General features: G+C 39.5%; 1 protein-coding gene across 1 annotated transcript in view; it reads left to right on the top strand.

Annotated features, from left to right (window-relative positions):
• The window catches only part of LOC6583242 (prolactin-releasing peptide receptor), a 48,335-nt gene extending 28,843 nt beyond the window's left edge, over nt 1-19,492 (top strand). The window contains exon 3 of the mRNA XM_002008879.4: nt 19,409-19,492. The gene's annotated coding sequence lies outside the window, so the exon portion shown is untranslated. The remainder of the gene's footprint in view (nt 1-19,408) is intronic.
• Nucleotides 19,493-20,065: the final 573 nt, after the last annotated feature.

Genomic DNA, 20,065 nt, shown 5'->3' with positions numbered 1-20,065 from the left:
CTCAAATAGTGTTATGTACTGGTTTTGTGGGAGTGTACGTAACATTCAGAAGCGGAACTGACACACTCTTTATAATATGTATTATATATTATATATACTCTTAGTCAGGGCAACGAACTGGGTATATCCGTGTCGTGATATAACCATATCCGTTTCGTTCAATTGTTCATTCCACTCTAAATTACCGACAAAAATCGATTTGAGTGTGTTCTTTAAGCGTGGCTGAGTGCCGTACGGCCTGGACATTCTTAATTTACTATGGAGGTCGGTGTATTAAGTACTAGAAACTTGTGCTATGGCAACATATGAATATGTAGAGCCCAAAGTTAAGCCCAAGAGCAGTTCCTGAATGAACTGCTGCACGCGTTGTTTGTTGTTTATTCTGGGTGCTTAAAGGAAGTATTTTTTAGTGAAGCAAACTCGACTAGAGATATTTTATTTCTTCTTGATAATAAGGTATAATTAAATAACAAAATATCTACTTAGATTACCTTTTTTAAAGTAAACTGAAATTCTTTTCCTCAAGTATTGCGTATCAAAGGTCTACATATTAAGTTAAAAGTTACGTGTCCAAAGTTGCCATAGGAATGTAAAGTATACGAAACGTAGACCAGGTGGTCTAAAAAAGAACTCGATTATAATATATGCACACAAATAGGCAATTGGAACAGTCGGATAAATGGTCTGGTAAACGGAACAGCCGTTGCCAATGATAAGGCCGAGTCTCTCACAAATATGAAGCCTTGACGCAGAATAATTTCCAGTGGCCTTATTTATTTATAATTTTTATGGCCAGCACATTATGGGCTAACTGTCTGTGTCTGGGACTCTGAACTGAAATGGCCAATCATAAAATGTATAAATAACGCTGGCATTGAAATTCTATTTGATTAAAAGATTCTTTATGGCATGAGCAGAACGGCAGAAGCAGCAGCAGCAGCAGCAGCGACAGCAGTAACAGAAGCAGCAACAACAGCAGAACCAGCAGCAGTAGCTGAAACCTTATTAGCTGTAATAACAGCAGCAGCTATAGCATCAGTATTAGCAGTAGAAGTGAGAGCAGCAGTAATAGCCGAAGTATCAGCAATAACAGCAGCATTACTACTAATACGGTCGATCAGTAACGGCAGCAGCAGCAGCAGCAACAAAAGTAACAATAGTAACGGTAGCAACAGCAACAGAAGCCATAACAGAAGCAGTAGCAGAAACGGCAATAGCAGCAGCCGCAGCAGCGGCAACAGTAGCAGCAGCAACAGTAACAGAAGCAGTAGCAGAAGGAGTGCAGAAACAGCAATAGCAAGCAGCAACAGTAGCAGAAGCAGCGATAGCAGCAGTAACAGACAATGTTGATATAAATTCTATTAAGTCTATAAAATTTGAGTTGCCAGAGGTTAAAGGTGGTGAGTTACAGTTATAACAAAATTATAGTAAAGCATAGCTCACGTTTGACATTAAATATGCTATCTATGTTGTGTTGGCTTCATTTCATTTGTTTGACTTGTCGCCTTGGAGCTGCCTAGCTAGACATCTATAGGACTTGTCATTAAATGATATTCTTTGGCATATCGATTAAACACTTGATTGGGTTTCTAAAGACCTCAGACTTGCTGACAGAATTGAAATATTTTCACATATAGAAATTCGGCAACTGTTTTCTAGTAAATCAAGCAGAGTTTAGCATGGGTCGTTGCCTATGCAAACATGTTCCTTCAAATCTCTCTTTTATCTGACTCGCTCACACTTCAAATCTAAATGCATACATACTCAAATACAATTGAAAGGGTCTTGTTGTTGTTGTTGTTGCTGCTGCTGCTGCTGTTGTTGTTGTTGTTTACATTTTGGCCATGTTTGCGGTTGGCTTTGAAGCCAGACAGACAGGCAGACAGACAGGAATGAACTAAGCATATGAACGCAATTTCAGAGCTCTTGTCCGAGAGGCCTTTAATTTATGAATTATTCAGTCGCATTTAGTAGTGGCACACACCACTATCTTACCCAGATTCTAATTACCCGTTGGCAGCATGATGTGTGTCGGTGTGCGGGTGTGAGTGTGTGAGTAAATAAGCTGAATGCACGGCTTGGCATAAAATAAAACACAAAAAAAAGAATACCTTGAATACTTGTATTCAAATGCTCACACACACACACACACACACACACTCACACACACGTTGCTCCTAAACAGTGGAATCACGGCGTGCTGGTGACTGAACGGTAAGTGATATAGTTGATGGTCCCGTCTCGGGCGCCAGCAGCACATTTGATGCATTATGCATGAGGACTGCAACTACTGCAGCTGGAATTGCGCACGGCAATTGTCGGACCCGGACTGGCAGCAGACGAAGTCGGAAAAAGTTTGAGCTCGTTGTGGGAGTTCTTGAAGCAGCTGGCAGGGGCTTACCAAGCAGATGCCTTCACCTCTCCCCCCTCTCCTAAATCATCCTGCAGTTCGCTGTCTCTGTAAACAAGTTTGCCAGAGCGAGTTAGTGCTAAACTTTTTTACAACTAAATTGTATTTTGTTGTTTGCTGTCTGCTTGCTGTGAATGGCAAATGCCACCGAACTCGCCCATTTGGAGGGGACCCGAGCAAGTTGACTCTTTAGAATGCCAACTTTACAATTGTGATCATATTTCTACATTTAAAAAAAAAAAAATACTTTTACTGCTGTTGCGCGTTTGTTTGAGTCTCGGAATGCCATCAGTTATGCGCCTCACAATGCGATGGCTCCTGCTGCTGTTACTGCTGCTGCTGCTGTTGCTGATAAGCTAAATTCCAGCATTTAGTGTAAAAGTTGCTGCATTGTGGCATCGATTCACAATATACATATATAGCACTCTGAAATGTCCAATTGGCATTTTGAATGTTAAAGTTCAGTTTGACCTCTCGCATATTGAATCCAGATGTTTATTTAAATTATACAAGATATCCATGCAAAAGCAATTTGAATTTGGCTGCTGCTGCTGTGGAGCTTTAATATTTACTAAAAGCGAAACGTTTTGCCCATGTCAATCAATCACACTAAAAATGTCACACTAAAAGTGCGCTGTAAAATCGAAAGAGCCTGATTAAACCAATACTACAATAAATCGTTGCATATAAAAATCAAGCATAATGCGCCACGCCTCCGCCACACACATTATGAGTGTGTGTGTGTGTGTGTGTGAATTTAATGGCAACAATAAGAAGGTCGTTGGCTGCTTATCAAACACCCACACACACACACATACATACATACTCAGACATATGTACATAATATAATTTCAATATGTACTTACAGTCACAGCGTAAATCTTTGGCCATAAAATAAAATGATTGCCCTAAGCGATCCGAGTTCAGTTCTTAAATTCGGCTACGTCGCGGCATGGAACATGTGTTTCATTTGGCTAGTGTCAGACGTACATCTCTGCATGTATGTGTGCGTGTATGTAATGAAACACGTTTATATTTTCCAGCATTCACATCAATATGTGTATTAGCTAAAACGGATTGATGCTGACGACAGCTGGTGCATCAGCCAGGCTGACTGACAGCCCGACAGTCTGCCAGTTGCGGGAAATAAAAGCGATTAATGAAGTTCCCGATGCCAAATGGCGAATGGTAAATGGTAAATGGCAAATGGCAAATGTCTAATTGACGTTGGCCATCGGTTGTCTCTCATGTGCGCCTGCCTGTGCGGGGTGACTGGCTTAGCAGAAACTGTAATCGATAGCGCAACAACAGCAGCTGTCTCAGAGACTCTGAGTAGTTACGTATGTGCGACAGCCTGGCATTAAAGGGCAAATCTCTGTTCTTAACTAAATGACAAGTGTGTGTGCGTAGTGATAGTGGCACTATGAACTACTCTTTATAATATATTAGGTATATAAATATATGAAATTATCGTTTATGTAATGAGATATTATCATTTCTCTTAGTTACAGTGCAGACGAATTTGTATTTATCTCAGTCTTAAATGTAGTTTAACATAAAGAGTAGCGTAACATAAAGCCATTCATGTTTATCACAGTCTTAAATGTTACTTAACATATATGCATATTAGCTTAACAGGAAGTCAGCCAGCATAATTTAGCAGCACTGTTAAAAGACAACAGTGCACAGCAGTGGTCTCTTTTGTTTGCATAGATATAGAATGTATATAACAGTTGAATATGCGTTGGCTTTAAAGCTGCTTAATGTTAACTTGCATACTAGCACATCATATACACACGATTAAGTGATTATGTACATAGTTATATACATATATAACAGTTCTACACTCATATTAAATAGAAAGATTTTTAGCTTCAGTTGTGTTGGCAATGTAAATTAACATGTTTATGTAATTTGACATATTTATTAGGCAATTTAAAGGGGCGTAGCTTCTATTAAATTCCATGTGTATTTGAATATACATTCAAAGAGATATATTTATTATTCTTTCAGAAAAATAATTCATTAGCTAACTAAACCCTGCATTTTAGCTATAGTGCACAAGTTTCGTTAGAGTATAATTAAATAAAATTGCAATTGCCGTTTTAACTTTACAACTTATCAAGGGGTGTGAGCTTCGAGTTAGCTTAGTAATGTAAAACTCAACACGTTCCACATAAACATGTGTGCGTCTGCATGTGTGTATGCGTGTGTGTGTCTGTGTCTGCGGTATGTACTTATATCCACATGGCTCTATTTTTATTCCCGTTGCCCGTGTCTAATCAGCCTAATGTGTGAGGTGAAAAGGGAAAACAGCATTTTCATTAGAGCTGCGCTGCTTTCGCCAGCATACCTGATTCTGCTCCCCGCTCCCGCTCACCCCCTTGGCCTAGGCACTGCCAGGCCAATTAAGCAATTAAGTTAACAAGCTTTTATTATGTTGTATGGCCAACGTGCGAGGCAGCCGGGAACAATGAGCGCTTCGAGCTAGGAGCACTCTGTCAGCCAGGAAGTTAGCCAAGGTGTTGAGCAAACAATTAGACGGAGCTGGAGAAAAACAACATAGGTAAGAAACTATTAGGCCGATGGAAATTCATTCACGACTGAAAGTGGTCAGGATTAGGTGAGAAAAGCATTCCGCAAATGTGGGCGCTATCACGACGTGGTAAGCCCGCATCACCTGTCTGCCCACATGTGCCAACACCTGCTGAATGGCACACGGAATTTATGAGCTTAAAGTTTTGTGCCAACTGCTTTTTCCTTTACTTTTTCTCTCTTTCTCTCTCAACCGCAAGGCCATGCCCCTGGTGTTTGGGCGCTTAAAACAAAAACTCGGAGCATACATCAAAATAAAATTGATGGCCATAAATTGCATTCGATAAAATGGGGGGCAGGGCCCAAAGTTCGCCCAGTTACTACGAGTAGATGATAAATAAATCATAAAAATTACGCCAAAATACAATAAATTTGGGAATGTGCCTCCTAGCCAAAACAGATACCCTCATTTAGGCCATCTTTCCGTGTTCGCTGTGCACTGTGGATAGCGATTATGCCGGGCCGAAGAGCTGCCAGGGATCGCCTCCCGTACTCCTCCTGTTATCCTCCTCGTAGTAAACAAACAGCTGAAGCATTTAACTCACTCATCAAATGTGCCCGATGACGACTGTTGCCATGGCCCCAAGGAAGTGGAAAATGGTGATCCGTATGCCGGGCACGTAGCTCATAGCAATGCCAAATTTTCATTTCGCCTTGCTGCCAATTCACACTGGTCTGAATGCCGCAGCTAGCCAAACAAAATGCCACAAAGACAAAAGAATCTCTCGTATTTCGATATCTTATAGAGATTCCTGAAAGTGAGGTTTACATGAAAATATTTGGGATTTATTTAGAATAACAGTCAAAGCTCTCTTTAATACTTCAAGCGAGCTTTTGGCACTCTTAAAGCATAGATTATAGATTCTTATTAGAAATTCCTGTTGTGAAACATTTGCGATTTATAGGAGGAAATAAATATTGAACTTTTTAAAGTAACAGTCAAAGATTCTTAAACCTTAAGATTTTCTCACGCTTAAAGAGAAATATTTTAAATTTCAAAATTTAATTTGTTTATTTTTTAGCTTCAAGCGCGCTTTTATACCAATTAATTTTAAAATTTATGGAATTAAATACTTATATACATATATAATTTATGGAATTAAATACTTATGATTTCATTCGTTGACTACTGCGACTGAAGTTAAGGAGAAACTGTTTGAATTATTTAAGGAAAACTGTTGAGCTCTGCTAACATAATAGCCAAAGCACATTAAAGCTTCCAAAGAAAAAGTTGTTAATCAACATTCCAATAAATTTATAGAAAAAATATTTGTTTTCTTGCTTTGGGCCAAGTGTGCAGAGCGCGTGACGACGTTTAATGGGCAGTTGCAGCTGACTGTGTTATTGATGGGAAACGTCTATAAAAGCGAACGGCGTTTATGCCCAATTAAATTGGGCAAGAAGTGTCGAATCGAGTTATACAAACACACAAATAAATATATATAAATATATATGGGTATAGAGAAGAGAAATACGTATAATTGTAGGGCGTGGCAGCGCGCCTACACGTGCGCTCTTCAGGTGTGCTGAAAGCGGATGCGGATGGCAAACACTGGTCAGCACGTGGCGAGTCCTGGTGAAAGATTGTTCGGTTCAACAGAGTTCAGCATAAATAGTGAGTGCTTATATATAATTTATGACCCGCCGAGCACCACACATGGCACACACGGCACGCACCACTGACCACAGAAGAGCCGGGTCGCCAGATTGGCAGCCGGATCGGGGGCGTTGCTCGCCCCACGCCCGATGACAGTTCTACGAATTCTTGGAGTTGTGCTGTCAGCACGGCTTAATGCCACTTAATATGAGCCACAGGCTCTGCTGCCGGGTGCGAGGCGGATGCGCGTTTATTAGCAACTTTATCAACAGTTAATTAAATTTCGTGTTTAATGATTCGAGCAGCAGAAGTCGGCAACTTGGCGAACTGCTTGCGGCTTGGCTCTTATTAAAGTTGAAAAGGCAATTCTTGGCCAACACAGCTCAGCTCAGTTGAATGCATTGCCCGCCGCCTGATGCCCTTTGCCTGTTGCCTGTTGCCTGGAAATAGCCAAGTTAACAATTACAAGTTAAATGAAACGAAAAACGCCTTTTAATAATTGCCTGAGCAATAGCCCACAAGTGGGCTATAATTCGGGCGGAGCTACAGTCTTTTCATGTCCATTCTGCAAAACAATTGCCAAAGTGTGAAATTCCGCAATAATTATCTAAATTGTATTTTATTTTGCGAAATTGGGCTTTAAATTCCTTTTATTCACATTCACGTTTACATTCCCATTCATTATATTCGCTTTCTCTTCCAAGTTCCATTGAAATTTGAGTCTTATTTGAGAGCGTTTGTCAATCTCGGGCTACCTGTGCAGCTTCCCTTTCAAATCCAATTTGACTGCTTGTAATTTTATATCTGCCTCGTCGTCCTGGCGAACAAAAAACCCTTGCGTCTACAATCATAATACGTATACTTAATGTTAACACAATCCGTGCCTGCATGAATACTTAAGGCCGTCGGCCGTAGGCAGCGAGTGTGGCGCAGGCAGAGGCAGAGGCAGAGGCGTCGCCTCTCTCAAGGATTTCGGCTTTGTCATGCTGTAATAATTATGCAGCGGCGAGCATAAAAAGTTCATACAAAATCAGAGGGAAATGCTTGGCCCATGGAGACAATATGTAAACAGGTGTAGCCAAAGGGAATATGCACTGAGAGAAAAGTCTAATTGACACTATGAATGTCTGAGAAAACATTCATTTAAGTTTAGCTGAAAACCGAAAAAGTTCTTATGGCAAAAGTATTTTCTTTTATTTCTTGTTTTTGGCAATGTTGAATGTTTTCGCTCAGTGTATGTTTTGGGTCTGGCGCAACTCATCGAGGCGTTGTAATTGCGTAGAAGCACGAAACACCTGTCAGCGGGCGGCGCTTGAACTGCTGGGGTTCGGGACTTGGGAGCATGTCAGAGCTGCCCAGCTAAGGCAGGCCTCTTCATGAGCTGTCAGACTAGGCGACAACAACAACAATAACAACAGCAACAACAACGACAATCATTTGAGTGTTTATTTTTTTCAACGTCATTTCTTAATTTATGTGCGAGCAGCAAAGAAAGCGCAAGAGAAAAACTGAAAGAGACTGAGTGGGGAGAAAGTAAACAAAGACATCTCTCGACATGGTGGTCATAATTTTCAAGCATGATGCGAAACAATATCAGCCCAAGTGGCAGGACACCGAGATACCCTATAAATCATAAACGAATACAATAGAAATGTCTGCAGCCCTTTTGTACCAAGCTTTATGAACGTCGGCCCAGTATATCCTGTAACATTTGTGAATGGGTAGGTACATCAGCTTTTTGCAGCGAACAAAGAAAATCTATGCAAAAGTAGTAAAAACTTTTACTTTGCTAAATGCCAGTTGAAAACTTTCGTGGAAGTCGAAAGAACGAAAGACCGAAAGAAACTCGGTTGGAAGGCAAAGAATTCTGGCAAAGAGCATTACAAAAGTTCTTAAAAATATAACCATAAATGCGCCAGAAAGGCAGCTGGGCCCATTCCCTTTGAGGGCAGGCCAGTTGTCTGGGGCGTGTCCGCACAAAAAATGTTGTAAAAAAAGTGAAAAGAAGAAGCATATATATATATATATATATGTATATGGGAAAAGCTGGCAGCTGCACGCCCTATAATTTATGGTCCAGGTACACACATAACTCTGCCTCAAGGTATTACACAAGAAAAAAAAAACATGCAAACAAAAGCGACAGAGTTATGAAGTTTATGCGACTAGTTAATGCCCTGCAAATTTCGGGAAATATCTATCTTTTCTTTACGTTCTCTCGTAGACAAAATTTACTTAACTGCTTACTGCCCACGCCCTTTCCCTGTCCTGCAAAAACTTTAGGTCGGTGGATGTCATTAATGCGTTTTTTATTTGTTTTTTGACTGTAATTAATGCAGCTGTCTTTCTTGGCCGAGAGTAAATCACATTAGCACAACAAGAAGCAAGGGCCAAGATGAAGAAAAAGTAATCAGAAAAGTTGACAAGAACCGAAGTGAACATTATCATTATTTTAATCAGAGTTGGCAGCTCGATTGCGATTGATATCATGAGAGCCAGCTCTCTGGGGCTACCCTGCCCAGCCCAGCCCTGCCCTGGGCCCTGATAACTATGCTTCACTCCTATGCCATTGGCTCGCATTATTTTGTATTTTATTTTATTTCGTTTTACGAGCGACAGCTCGTCAACATGTGGAGGACCTGCATGTCATTATGGCTCGAGGGAGACTGGGTCGGGATTTCGGTTTCGGTTTGGTTTTGGTTTTGGTTTTGGTTTTGGTTTTGGCTTGGTGCTTAGAAATGGATGTGCGATTCCACACATGAGTGCGAAATAATCATTCATTTTACGAGCGAGCGAACTTTTTTCTCGCTGTTTTTTTGGACCTGCGCCACAGACAACATCAATTCCGAGGCGTTTGATGAAGCTGGCTTTCTTTTTTTATGTGGCATAAGATTATGGGTATATAAAATCGTAGTTGAATTCAAACAAGTGTTGAGTTTGCAGATTTCACTACAGAAATATGTATTTTACACGAATTTACTTGAACGGACTTTAATGTGGTACAGGTTAGCATGGATATGTGAAAAAGGAGTTGGACTTGAAGATTTGTATATTACTTAAAGAAAGGCTGGCTGAGCATTTGCATAACTTGAATCACTTCACAGCAATCACAGTCGCAGTAATTGATGAGACAAATATCATTATAATATATATTGAATATTATCTGGTTGTCAGCTCTTCCTTTCCACTTCCTGCTGCTTGTTCGAGTTGTCGCTATGATTTGCTTCTTATCTTAGCCCCGCCCATCTACGTGGTTGGCATATCAATCAAATCTTGTCATGAAATCCCTGCCTGGGTAACTTATACATTATTTAATCGCTGTGAGTGAATTAAAATTGAAATTCTCGCAGTTTTCTATCCCTCTCCCGCTCGCACTCTCTTTGAGTAATGAGCTGATGTCGGTTTTGCGCCCTGTCCACATACATTAATACGCACTGTACGCATGCCGCAGCCAAATTAATTTTATTTTATAAACTCTCAAACAGACCGCAGCGAGGGTCTAAACAGGGTCGGCCGGGGCAAATGGAGCAGCTGGAGCAGCTGGGGCAGCTGGAGCAGTTGGAGTGTGAGTTTGTGATAATTTTCACAAAATATAGCAAAAGAGATGTACTTGTTTAGAAACGAGGAATTTAATGTTGTTTAAAATATGCGAGCGAGTGCAGACAGGCCCCGAGACAGGAGCAGCAAGCAGGAGCCGGCAGCCTGTCCCTGGGATGTTCCTGTGTGAATTGAAGTTAATATTTTGAATAATGCTACATAATTTAAACACATAAGCGACTGGGGCCATTCGCAATTTATGAACTCAAATGTCTCAGCGACTCCAGCGGTGACAACCAGAGCAAGGACAACAAGACTGCGGACAGCGGAGAGAGGCAAAGCGGAAAGCGGGAAGTAGTTCTCACAAGGTTCAAGTTCACAGAGCTCCCTGGATAGCGCCGGGCAAATTGCTCATCATTTTTCTTGGCAGGGCAACCAAATTAAGCGCCGGCCCTTATAAGTAATGGAATGCGCAAATAAATGAAGTTTTTCCCAACTGTCCCGCTGTTCCGCTGTTGGACAGTTATTTAGTACTTGAAATTTTTCAGATTTTCCCTTGCATTTGAAAATCATGTGAGCTGGCAAACAGCATTTTCCCTTTGCGAGTTTGTTCTTTTAAATATAATATTTATATGAATTACTCTTGGCCTAAGCCAGTCCTAAACATGTGAATGAATGTTTAGCCCAAAGCGGCTTACAAACGAGAGGCCACACAGACGGTTATGTAAATAAGACGAGGTAGAGAGAGGATTAGGGAAAGCACAAAAAGCGACATGGAGAGTGACACAGAGAGAGAGAGGGAGAAGATTTATTACACCACAACTGAAGAGCACAAGCAAGCAGACCCACATAGTTGAGTTCATGAAAATCGCATAGAGGAGTCATTTTTCAGTTTTTGCTCTTCCCACAACGTTGCAAAAAGCATATCTTGCCTGGGCAAAAGACTGAGAACATTATTTGTTTATGCGCCACATCAAGTACAAGCAGGAAAATCTCTGCAGCTGTGTTGACTTAATGAGAATCGCATAGTACGGCGATGATAAGGTATGCGGAGTCGTCAAATATCTATGTGGCAAAGCAGAAAATACAGTTATATGTGCATTTGCCAAATAACTCAATCAACTGAGTTCACGTAGAAAACTTTTCAGCTGTGGCACGTGGAATCTCAAAAATCGATTGATTTCGATTCGTGCTGATGGAAAGATAAAATTCATTGATCTAGGTCGAGCAGATAAAGTCTTCAGCAGCAGGAGCTATATATTAATTAGTAAATAATGCTATCTCACTCGCAGCTGACGAGCATTTGAAACTTGATATGAAATAATTTCGAGCTGACAACAAAACAAAGCAAAACAACAATAAAACAACAACAACAAACAACAACAACAGCAAAAAAAGGTCTCCCATCGAGCCATCGAGCCCAATCCACGGCGGGAGAGCTGGCGCCTGTTGAAGCCTTTTTGCCTGTCTGCTCTGTTGTCACAAGCACAACAAATATTTGCATTTGCGCTGCCCGGAATATACATTTATGTAAATACAGTGAGACTACACTTTAATGAACTCGCCAGGCACGCAGAGCATAAGAATTGAAATAGCTGCAAAAGTGCAGTAAAGCAAATAGAATATTTAGTTTCGTAAGTTAGACAGAATTGAGAATAGAATATTTCAAAAGAAGCATGAAGTATGGATGCATATATACATATATGTATATATTCTTAATGAAAATGTTAACGGTACTATGTATACATACACATATCTATAATGTGCCAGGCGTGCTTGCGCACTCATTAACTTGCCAAGTTATTCGAGGATCTGGTTGAACTTTGGCCTTTGCGTGGGCACACACACACACAACCACACCCACCCACACACACACACACACAAACATAATTTGGCTGCCTCATGGGTGCCATGATGTAATTTAAATCTATGGTAATATATGCAACAATTAAAAATACATCAGTTTACTTTCCTGAGCCGAGCTGAGGCTGGGGCTTAGCCCATTGTCTACTTCCGGCCGTCCTTTATGCATTAAAGCGACATCTTTTTAACTCATTAAATTTCATTGCATATTCTCTAAATGTGTGTGTGGGTGTGGGTGTGCGTAAGTGTTAAATGCTCTGCTGTACTTTGCATTTGTAATATTTAAATGGCTTTTTGCTCGGCACTTTCTATAATTATTTCGTTGTGCGCGCATAATTTAAAAATAAAAAGCGATGACAGAATTATAGAGTTTGTTAATAACATCTAACGGATGATGTCACACGTCCAGCTAACAGATTCTTGCCTGCTGATAGCCCAACCTGGCTATCAGCTCGAGCTTCTGGGATATATATTTTCATTTCAAGTGCCTTTCCTTTTTATTTACTTATTTGTGTGTGTGTGTGTGTATGTATGTGTGTGAGAGTGTGTCGTCCGTCCGTCCGTTCGCCCAATTAGCAACTCATTTATTTTGGCATGGCGCCTGCTGCTCACTATATTTAGCATGCGATTCATTAAAATGAACATTCGCCAGCACGTCCGCAGGTTGTGCATGTCCTGTCTGCATGTGCCGTGCTTTGGCCCGAGAGTCCTTTTGGCCAAATGCCGCCCACGCAGAAAACAGCTTGTCTATGGCCGGCCGCTAATTGAGGCAACTTAAAGGCCATTCCCGGCCCGCTCGGCGCCATAAAGCAAAGTTAAAGATGAGCCGCCTAATAGACAGTAAATTTTGGCCAGCTAACTGACGGCCTGGCACTGCCGCAATCCTGGCTAAGGATCAAAGAAGAAACTCATGAAAGGGGCCCATAGAAAGAGACAAATAGATAGATAGATCTACTAATTGCCAAAAACTCATTAGCTGTCTACATTAATTTATTTACTATCTAGTATTAATTGCATTTATTTATTAACTATTTATAGTAATTAAAGACATATACAATGAGGCAATGGAGTAGGTGGTTCAGGAACACAGAAATGAATCATGAAAAGAAGGTTGATCTATTAATTATCATAAACTCATTATCATAACACATTAGCCCAATCTAGTATTTATTTAGTATATATTGCAATAGAAATAGAGTAGGTGGTGCAGAATTGAAAAAATCCAATTCGAAAAGGATATATGTTTAAAAAAGGATCAACTAATCCTCTTCAACTTATTAGCTGTCTAGTCTAATTCAGTATTTAGCATTTAGTATATTTTGCACCCAATGAAATATATAGTTAAACAAAGAAAATATCTGATACCGGATCAACTAAATTATGAAACAGACACACAGATGGATGCATCTTCTAATTTTTATATTTGTTCTTCTAATTGTTATACTTGTTGGCCGTTTAGCCTAATTTAGTATTTAGTAGTAAGTATTTGTATTTAAGTAGTATACACTGCTGGTCTTGAGTTAGACGCACTCGTACTTTCGTTAATATATGCTTTTTAACTTTTATTTGGAAAGCGACTTTAAAAAAGTAGATATACAAAAATGTTCGATATTCGATGACTCTTCAAGTATACAAAACATAAAAATTTTAATTTTTTTATTCATTTTATGAAAAATTTTATGTTAAAAAAAGGCACTTTTTTCTTGGTCACTGAAATAGACGCACTTAAACAAATTAATTTTTTTTTAAAGAAAGGAACTTCATTTTAAGTATTAATTTAAGTTTTATAAATAAGTAAGTATATAAAAATTAATTCAATAATGAGTGCTGCCTCCTTTGTTCGAAATAACTTCATAGATCCGGTCTTTCATAGAGTGATACAACGAGTTTATGTAACATTATGTATAGCATTTGTTGCAAATAATGAAATTTAAAATGTACAGGGTATCGGATAGTTATGCTACCTGAGCTCATGTTTGCTCTTTCAATTCCAGGATATACGAAAGTCATGCTTAAAGGCTCCTCTCAGCTGCTCTACTTACGAGCTCGCACAATGACTGCTTTGCTTCCATTGTCCTGAAGCGTATGCGCAATAATTTAGTTATTGCGTATACGCCCGTTGGGCCGCTCTTTGTTATTTGTCGAGCAAATACAATGGAGGCAGCTACAGTGCTCACGGTGTATCAAAGCCATGCTTTTTAGTTGTTAAATGTTTCTTGGCTTCGTTTTATTTACTCGCATGGTTAATGATTCATTTATTGCGCTGTGCGCCGTGTGTTGTGTGTGTGTTGTGTGTTGTGCGGCGATGTAGCTAAATATTTTATTGCTGCTATTATTGATTTTGCTGGGCTGTTAGCGGCGAGCACTTTGTCAAATGCCAGCACGAAAACAAATGTTGCCCGCCAATAAAACTGTAAAAGAGCAAACAAAACAACAACAAAACAATAAACCGAAACTTTTGGCGCCCGAGCCGAGCTGGAGAAAAGTACTGCAATTAAAATTAATTACATAAACATCAATGTGCCGCTGGCAATTAATGTTCCACCTCACAGATGTAGTTCCTCTCATCTCCAAGGACCGCAACACACCTTCCTCAGGGCTGCACGAGCTCGCACGCCCAGCTGGGTCAATTCTCGCTCACGGGTTGGGTTCGGTTCGGCCGGACTCAACTTTGCCGCAGAACCCACCCGATGCTCGCAGTTCGCTCTCGATTTCCGCAGTGCCCGCAATGCCCGCACCCACGAGCCCAGTTGACAATAATGAATACTTAATAAAGTGGCATTAAAGGTAGTTGCCCGGATCCCGTTCCAGCACTCTGCACTCTGTGCAAAAGGCGGCTAAAAGACCGAATTCCATAGAAGGCTCAAGGCAAAGTTTACCTTTGTTCTGGAGCTCAGTTCCGCATTTCTTATTTGCTAGTTGTGGCTGCCTGGCTGGCTGGCTAAAATTTCATTTCAATTATCAACGGTGGAGCCGTTCGGGTTGCCTTAATGTGGGTTGTGGGCCGCCCTTAAAGGTTCCGCATTGGGGATCTCCTAATGAATATTTATTTTTATGCTAAACATTTTACACTTCAGCACTGTGGCGCCCCGGCAAATGATAAACAATATTTGAAATTTCACTTCAGCAACCTTATGGCCAAAGCTTGAATTATAATTATCGTAAACAATAAATAAACAATAAACCAAATCGACAAAACAAGATTTGTGTGTCTGTATTAATGTGTGTGTGTGTTATGGAAAGTCTAGTTGTAAGAATCGCACAGCAAGGCAGAAGAAGAAGAACTAAAATCAATACATTCGTAATTTGATTGCTTATTGAGCCTTGAGCTAAGTTTGAGCTGCGTGTGAACTTGATGAGGCTCATTGGCTAAACTAATACCAATTAGTAATTACCCTACACAGATGAGATGAACTTTTTTTCACATACGTTTCGTAAAGTGCGTCGTATTCCACTTCGTATTTGCTCGGGCCGCTTGCTTTTAGGTTCGATCAACGAAAAGAAGACGTCTCAACATCAGTGCTTTTCTTACTTTTCTGTCGCTCTTTTCCTGTGACCCTGCGCTCTCTCTCATATAAAATTCCATGTATGCGTTCACAAGCAGCAACTCATGAAAATTGATATTTGCTCATCCCAGAAGTCCCGTTACTTCCTTGCTTAGTAGAAGAGCAGCATGCAAGCTGTTGCCTCTCTCAACAAGTTCTTTATTATAAAAGCTTCGTCAAATTGACTTTAATACAAAAAGAAAATTCAACCGGAAACTTCGGCACAAATTATACCGTTTTTCTTTTACATACATATATTTTTTTTTTTGATTAATTTTTGATTAGCACAGGAATTTGCTCATTATTTTCAGCATTTCGATGAGTTTTAATTGAATGCCAATAAAACTGTTCTGTCATTGGGCGGGCATAAAAATGAATGCCAAAGGTTAGGCAAGAGCTGGAGGCAACTCAATCGAAGCGCGAATTAATAGAAATTCAAAGCCCAAAAACAAATTTGATCCAAATATTTTGTCAGAGTTTTTGGCATGTGGCATATTAAACTGTGAAACTCAACTCACCTGTGTGCACCTGAACGGAGCTGAAAATCAAATTAAAAATCCAGGAATGCAATCAAAACAAACACAGAAAGAATCAAGAAAATATTTTCATTAAAGAATCTTGCCTTGTTCGTAACGGAGCAAGGAAATTGTATTTGGTTGTTATTTGGCAGACGACAAAAATGTTTAATTATGAACGAAAAGACAGCTAAAATTCAGGATTTTTAATAAAAGTATAATATATCACAAAAGCCACAAAAATGAAAAGAGAAATTTAAATTTCATTTGTTTTGAAAAGGAAGGCAATTTTAGATAGGTTATTTATTTTTATTTATTTATTTAATTTTTTGTTCAGTACTTATTTTATATATTTCATTGTTTAACCCTCTAATGCTGTTTTCTTAACTATTGGAGGAAAATAATTGGAACAATTTTTTTTAAAGTAAATTTAGGCTTCTAAACTCAAAAATGAACTCAGAAAAAATATAGAAGTTTTTGTTTAGCCGTCAGGTGCAAAAAAGGTAATAAGTGTCTCAAGACACTCTTGGGCATCTAAGAGTAAAAAAAAAACGTATTTAATAGAAATGTTAATTTTTATTATTCATATGATATGTTTTAAAACAATTTTTTGTTGATGTGCAGCATAGATGTAAATTACATTTTTCACAAATGCATTGCGTTTGTGATGATTTACAGAGCTTGCACCGTCTCTTATTGTCCCGATCCAACCAATTTGGGAAGTGGTTGACTTGGTCAAAACGTAATTCCGCTATTGGGTGTAAAGTTTTTTTTCCAAGTTTAGGCTCAAGCTGTGATGGTCGGGCCCGTGGGGATTGTGAAAAAGGTGACCGATCTGTTCGCAAAGATGGTGACTGCATCTGGTCTTGTAGAGATACGGTACTGACTGGACGACCTGCGTGGGCTTTATTTCTAAAAGCCACCAATCCTTCAGCGATTAACTCGCGAAAATCGGGAAGTTCCATCAATTTGTCACTGATTGCGTTTTGTTTTTGAATTCGCCTATAAAGAATATAAGCATTTGTTGCTGCCATATCAATACAATGATAAAAAATTCGAGTAGCAGCATCTTTGGTTTTAGCTTTGATGTGATAACGGCCCATAAGTCCATCCATAAGATCAACGCCGCCCATATGTGAGTTATATTCCCGAATTATTTGCGGACAGTCAATTTCAATATGTTGCTTTTTCTTCCTGTCATAACGGTCAATCTTAAGTGTTCTTTCACTTAAACTTTCCGTAGCAAACGGTTTAACACCTACGTAAGTTGACAATAAGCGAACGGCCTTGTTATCCTTCCAAAGTACATTACTGACTTCTACCCCGTATGACGTGCCTACGAACTCAGTCGAAAACCCTCTCGGCTTTTTGTTAATGATTGTATCGTCAGGTAGCTTGCAATTGGGGATTCGATTCGCACGTACTGTGCCAAGGCTATAAATACCCTTTGCTCGCAAATATACTATTAGAGGCAAAGAGGTATAAAAATTATCAAAGTAGACGATGTGGTGCTTAAAGCTACCCGGTACCCGTACCCGGTTTGCCATCTTTATATGGTTAATATGTCAGTTTCTAGTAAAACAATCCATATAATGAATAAGTGTACACACAAAATTGCAAGCAGTTGTGAAATAGCTGCTGGTAAAAAAAGTTGCTTGCAGCCCCAAAAGTGTCTCAAGACACTTATCACTGTTTTTAAGCTACAACGCACATTTTTTATTTTTTTTTATTTTTGTAAACTAGTTTTAATTGTAAATAAACATACCTTCCAATAAAAAATTATTTTAAATGGATTGCTTTCACAGATTTTGTAAAATAATTGTTGCACAACAGCACATGCAGCAGATCAATTTACACGCGCGAAAAAACATATGTTTTGTGTTTATGAAAATAAAAAGTACCGTTTAAAGCACTGGAGAGCTTTTAAAGCTTTTTTCTCAGTAAATTTGAATGTTTTATTAACGATCAAGCAATATTTGAAAGACAAAAAAGCTCCCTTTTTTTTTTAAATTTAAAAATAAAATAAGTGTCTCAAGACACTTATGAGCCTTAGAGGGTTAATAGAGCTATTGTCATATAATAATAAATTAGGGCTAATCAATTTTGTGACACATGAATAAATATAAAGTATTTACCAAATGATTTAACAGCATTTTATATACATTCTCTATTTCATTTCATTAAATTAAGCTTACAACGAGTGATAAAGTTGTATCGCCTTTTCTTTTTTATATGTATGCAGCCACAACTTCACTCTCCCGCACTGTCGCTGTGATCTTCAGCCTCACGATTTAGTCTACAGTCTTATAACAGTGATCTGTTAGATCGAACAACAGCTGTGCCTTCTCTCTCGCTCTCACACTTCTCTCTTTGCAGTAATAGAAAAATGAATGCATGTTGTCTGCTCTCATTGGCTCGTTCTTTTGTTTCCTCTGCTAAGTGTGCTTAACAGTTTCTCAAACTTATGTTATGATAACATTTAATGTTAATCATAAAAATACCTGGTATATATAAACGAGCTTTTGGTTTTGTGAACAGCAATTTATTTTAACAATATTTTCACATATTTACAAAGTGAAATATTAAAATTTAAAAAGAATATTACTTAGGCAGATCTAAATTGCAACTTACTGCCAACTACTTCATATAATAATAGCCTTACCTTCCAACTAACTCATCACATTTTATTGAAATGGTATATTTGGTTTTCTCTACATCGGTTTGCCTGCTTTGTAAGTACAAGCTGGTAATAAAGCCGTTAAATTATGGGCAGTAATTATAATTTTAATAAGCTTCGCAGCGGAATGTCAATGCTGCGTATAAGTAATATTAGTTTAATAAGAGTCAGGGTAGAGAAACAAAGAGCAGACTAAGAGGAGCGCCCATGGCCATGGCCATGACCTCGAGCAAGCTGCAACAAGTGGCTAATGCTAATTGCAGCCAGCGGGTGCTGTCCGACCCCAGTGTGGGCGTGGCCGTTGGAAGTATTTTTATTCGTCTGCTGCTCATTTGCCTTCTGGCCTTGGCAATGGTGATTAACACGCCATGACATGGTCATCATGTCGACGCCGAGTGCAAAATTATGCGGCCAGATATATGGGGTAGCTGAAGGCGGGATGCGGAGAGGTGTTGGGACTTGCCAGCAAAATGCATTTGGCTCTAAGAAGCTTTGTTAGCCAAATTGGCAGCCATATCTATATGTACTGACATATTCAACTGACTGACTGAATGAGGTGCCCTGAATTTGTAAAATTGATGTAAAGCAATTTATTGCTTATGTAAACTCGAATCAATATGCATAAATATGTTAAAGTATTTTATTTCTTCTCTCCCTCCCTTTTTTCAGATTTTCGAAACACATTTCTAGGCAGAGAAACGCGAGGACAGCGAATTGCCTGGGAATGTGGCATAAACTAAAATGCCGGAGCATGGGCGCCTTGGCGAGTGGGTGTGGCTGTAGCCCTATTGTGCGGCGCGAAAAGTGCTGATAAATGCCAAATAAAGTGACAACGATGCGAAAATTGCTGCGCTGGAACAGAGAACGGAGGACAGAGAGCAGAGCACGGGGAACAAGGAGCAGAGCCCCCAAGCAATTGGCTCAAGCAGCTTCTCAAATCGTTGATATCAAGTCTCTAAGTGCGCCGAGTGCGGCAGTCTGCGTGTCATCTAGGCAGGCCCCAAAGGCGTTAACAACCAATTCTAAACATACTCCATTGCACATACATATACATAGATATATGTATATATATATATATATATATATATAGCTCCTCGGTTACCTCGTCTTTTACAGTTGTTCCCTGCCTTGCAGGGAGCTCAGAGAATCCATTAAAATGCTGGCATCCCTTACGGTTGGCCGCTATGCGTCACTTCCATTTCAATTTCAAATTTGTGCATAACTGTCGCACGATTTTCCTCTTTTATTTTGCTTTGCTTGTTTTCCACATTCTGTTGTTGGTGGAATGAAAATTCGCCAATTGCGGGGAAATCTGTCAACGCAGAC

The sequence above is a fragment of the Drosophila mojavensis genome, unplaced genomic scaffold (assembly GCF_018153725.1).
Source record: "Drosophila mojavensis isolate 15081-1352.22 unplaced genomic scaffold, ASM1815372v1 contig_74, whole genome shotgun sequence".
Classification (NCBI taxonomy): Eukaryota; Metazoa; Arthropoda; class Insecta; order Diptera; family Drosophilidae; genus Drosophila; species Drosophila mojavensis.
The sequence above is the reverse complement of the archived record's forward strand: the minus strand, read 5'-3'. Positions and strand labels throughout refer to the sequence as shown.